The sequence below is a fragment of the Myodes glareolus genome, chromosome 22, assembly GCF_982192425.1.
Source record: "Myodes glareolus chromosome 22, mMyoGla1.1, whole genome shotgun sequence".
Lineage (NCBI taxonomy): Eukaryota > Metazoa > Chordata > Mammalia > Rodentia > Cricetidae > Myodes > Myodes glareolus.
Genome location: NC_142047.1, coordinates 18,777,482 through 18,782,169, shown reverse-complemented (window position 1 = coordinate 18,782,169; position 4,688 = coordinate 18,777,482). Strand labels below are relative to the sequence as shown.

Below are 4,688 nucleotides of genomic sequence, written 5' to 3'. Positions count from 1 at the left end.
CCGAGTGTTGCAGATGCTGAAGGTCTGAGAACAGGGCTTTGCGAAGCAACGTGAACTTTGCCCATCAAAAATACCACTGTGTTCTGTCACTATATGAATTCATGTTATATTTAGAGATTTTTATACACACACACACTGTGTTTGGATATTAAGGGATACTTTTGTAAATGTTGGTGCATTGTATACATCTATTTATAAAATACTTAGAAGAGTTCCAGGCAGTGGACTTTCCACGAGAATGCAAGTTCCACCCTTGCTGAAGTCCATTCTGCTTTCAGACACTGTTTCTTTCAGTAAACTCAACTCAAGTTATCTGCTGCCTCTTATGTATTTGTGAATTTCAGCATTTTCGCCATCCCAGAAGACCTATAATGCCATAAGCCTGGCTCTGCTCTTACTCCGTTCACTTTCCTTTTAATGAGACCCTTAAACATTCTTTGTGGCTACAGCCTGCCAATCCTCTCTTTTCCATCCTCCCCGTGGACACACTTTGAAAATTCTCTGTAAAGTCCACGTTCAGAGACAACGAAATGGTCCAACACATGGCTGAGTGGATGCCGTCCTTGCCAGGAGGTTTCAATCTTCAAGAAGAAATAAGCTATATTCTTTTTTTTTCCTAGTTGGACTTAATAGCCAGATCTCTGTCAACAAAAAGATCAGGACAAACTGGCTCCAACCCAAAGGGTCCAAGATGGCACTGCCCTGTGCTGGTAAGAATCAATGGGGCTTAGGATGTGCCCTCAGGACCCAGGCTAACTCTCCTGCCAGTCTCTGGCTATTGAACCATCTCTCACCAAACAAATCTCATGAAGCTCCAGTTGCATCCAATGTTTAGTGATCCCACAAAGCAAGGCCTTCTCTTCCCTAACAGTCTCAAGTGAAACCAGGATTAAGTTTCCCTGGGCAGACACGCACCATTACTTGACCATTGAACTCAGCTATATGGCATCAACTGACCTGTCACGACCTGGGAAGTGATGCAATGCTTTGATCCAACATGGGTTGGCCTCACTTCGAACCTACAGGTGGAAATTGAGAGAGGGGTGATTCCCCAAAGCAAAGGAAGGTGGCTACCAGAGTAAGTCAGAATACCAAGCAGACTGAAGCTTAACTGCTGGGGTGAGCTTCCTACACAGGTCACTCCAATGCCATCTCATCACGGAACCTTCGGACCTTCTGGTAAGTGCAAGGTGTGATGACAATGGTAGAGATGCCGACAAGCCCTGAGTGTGCAGTGGGGGTGTCCACACCTGCTCTGCCTGCCTGTATTGGACAAGGGAATACTCACTGCTCACTTCTTAAATCAGGAGAGATTGGCAGTTTTCTTTACTTTGCCTCTCAACTCTTTTTTTTTTAACAGACTTAATTCACTTTTATTTTTCTTGTATAAAAACTCTTATGTGGTGGCCACAGCTGGAGCCTGGGTCCTCTGAACAGAGACTCTGGTGTGGGTTTTCACAAGATGGCCAGTGAATTCCTGATAAGGAGACTTGGTGAACACAGTCTCTTTCCAGAGGTTGGGGGTCAGGTAGCTGTAGGTCTTAGAGATGGTATCCAAGGTGGCCTTGGCAAAGTTGCCCAGGGTGGCAGTGCAGCCCCTGGCTGATGTGTAGCAGTCATCAATGCCAGCCATCATCAGTAGCTTCTTGGGCACAGGAGCGGAGACTATGCCGGTGCCTCTGGGGGCAGGGGTGAGACGCACCAGTACAGAACCACAGCGGCCTGTCACTTTGCAAGGCACAGTGTGGGGCTTGCCAATCTTGTTCCCCCAGTAACCTCTCCGCACAGGGACAATGGAAAGCTTGGCCAAGATGATGGCCCCTCGGATGGCAGTGCCTACCTCCTTGGAGCACTTAACACCGAGACCTACGTGACCATTGTAGTCCCCAAAGATAGCGACAAAAGCCTTGAGCCTGGTCTGCTGGTCTGCCCTAGTCTGCTTCTGCACGGGCATGATCTTCAGAACCTCATCCTTTAGGGATGCTCCCAGGAAAAAGTCAATGATCTCGGACTCCTTAATGGGCAGGGAGAACAGGTAGATCTCCTCTAGGGACTTGACTTTCATGTCCTTAACCAGGCAGCCCAGCTTGGTGACGGGAATCCACTCCTTGTCTTGCCTCTCAACTCCTGACAAAATTTCCCAAATTGTCTCCCAGAAGCCGTTTGTTCAATATATTTATCTTTGCACTCATATTTTTCAAAAAAATTTCTTATTTATTTTATGTATCTGTTTGTATCTTTGTGAGTTTATGCGTACCATGCCCATAAGTGCCCGGAGAGGCACGTCGAGGGCATCAGATATTCCGGAGCTGGAGTAACGGGTGGTTTGAGCAGTGAAGTTCTTTCAGGGTTTCTCTCTGTAGCCCTGACTGTCCTGGAACTCACTCTCCAGGCTGGCCTGGAGCTCAGAGATTCTCCTGCCTCTGCCTCTAGAGGACTGGAATTAAAGGTGCGCGCCAGCACTGCTGCATCACCAGCCAGCAATAAAGTTCTTAAACGCTGAGTCATCTCTTCACCCCTGCGCCCATTTCTTAAAGTCATTGTCTTCAAAGTGTTCATATCTGTGAAGCAGAAAGTGGCAGATCTGTGTCTTGCCTACAGAAGTGAGGTGGGCATTACAATGTTTAACTCAGTGGAGGAGTTTGTGTCTTGAGAGTAAGTTAAAGGCAAAGGTATCCAAACCCCAAATACAACAGAGTTTCCATTTTCCCTTTGGTAACCAGGAAGAGATAAAGAAATGCCACTACTCTGTGAAGGTCCTGTGGACTTGAGCCACCAGAGGCCCTCCCTGTAATTTGATACTTACCCGAATTATCCCCCACATCGTTCTTATAGGCGCCACCTGAGCCTCAAGTGACCCGTGGGATTTTGAAATTCTTGCGATGAAAATTCTTTCTCCAGTGGTACTTTACTCCTACCCAGGCTGCTGCCCTCAAGTCATCAAAACATCAAACATCAAAACGACAATGAGAACTCACCGAAGACACCAGGATGTACATCTTCCCATCTTCCAGATGCTAGAGCATCAGGGCTGGAGATAATCCGGAAGAGGTTGGCCCATTCCCAGGTTTCAGAAGACAATAACTAGAAGCAGCTAGATTTTCAAAAAAAAAAAAAACTCACCAAGTAATTTAAATATGAATATAGGATTGTGTCTTCTTAGTAAAGGTCAGGACACCACATAATTGTGTTGCTACTAAAAATTCGCTTTGACTCAAATCATTACATTCAGAAGCTCTCATGTGAGCTGGTCTCATGTCAAACTCACAGGGTCCAAGGACAGGGCTTGTTTGTTTTATTTAACTAGAGGAAAGTCGGACCTGGAAAGCTTGTTTGTCTTCACACGAGAGCTGTATTATCCAAACAGTAGCACCCAGACACATGGTGCTATTCAGCACTTGAATTACGGCCAGTGCAGCTAGGGAGCTGGAGAGAGAGGGAGAGAGAGGGAGTGGGGGAGAGAGAGGAGAGAGAGAGAGAGAGAGAGAGAGAGAGAGAGAGAGAGAGAGAACTTGAACTTAGGATCTAACCCGGGGTTGTGCGTAGTAGGCGACCATCATTCACGGACCTTTTGTAACAGAGACTCACTAATTGTCTAAGCTGTCTTGGAACCTCCTCGGCTTCCAGAGCAGCTAGAGTTGAACACACTCATTACTACATGTAGCTGGTTTCTTAATTGCTCTTGATTTTAACTAACTGGACTCTAAATGCAAGAGAAACCATGTGATTCATGGCCACTCTAGTGGGCCACTTGTGCTGGACACAAAGCCAAAGGCCTATTGAAGCTGTACAGACTGGCCTGGGATAAGCTCACTCTGAGCCTTCCAAATGTCCAACTTGCCGATCATTCCCCGTGTATGGAGAAATCAGCTGCGCTTTACTTCAGCAGTGCCTGAGTTCCTCGTGATAAAAGCCCAGGTTCATAACTCCATCGGTGAAGCAAAGCAAAGGAGCCAAGGCTGCAGCCCCCATCATTCACCATAAAAGTCCACACTGCCCACGACTCGCTTCAGTGCTCGGATTTCCCCGACCAGAGTTGATGATTCTAATTCCTTTCTCAATAATCCATGTCCTGACAATCATAACACGGAACCCTTGGGGGCTTATTTCTTGCTAACCTGGCACAGAAAAATCCATTCTGGGAGATACTCTCCACGAGAGGATGGAAAAGCCATTGCTTTAATTTGTTTTAGTGAAAGATATGAAGAGCCCTCGTTGTATGCCTTTATTACTGGTAATTGTTTCAGGACCAGCCCTGGGTGATAGTGGCAGAGGGGAGAAACTGTGCACAGCCCTTTGGCAGCCAGGAGTGGGGGTACGATGGGTAGAATGGAGACTGACTCCCTTTCACCCAAAGAGATGAACATGGAAGGAAGGAGGGAGAGGAGATCAGTCACCTACGGTTAGTGACATTACTCAGCTATCTCCGGCGAAGCCTGAGGACTCCTAACGAAAAGTATCCGACAACAAGCTATGGGGTCAGCCAAGAATCACAGTTTCCTAGAATCTTTAGAGGAGACAAAAGTAATTCTGATAATTCAGATAATTTGAATAATTCTAGATTCTGTTTGAGCAATACCTTTTAAGGATTTCATCAATGGACTAAAAATACTTTCAAGTAATGGGAAAATGTCTTTTGCATTAGTTGGATTTTAAATGCATCAATAATAGCAGTACATTACCAATAT

At 46.1% G+C, this 4,688-nt stretch overlaps 1 pseudogene; it reads right to left on the bottom strand.

Annotated features, from left to right (window-relative positions):
• Nucleotides 1-1,378: 1,378 nt before the first annotated feature.
• LOC148118456 (small ribosomal subunit protein uS5 pseudogene) lies at nucleotides 1,379-2,083 on the bottom strand (annotated as a pseudogene).
• Between the last annotated feature and the right edge of the window lie 2,605 nt (nucleotides 2,084-4,688).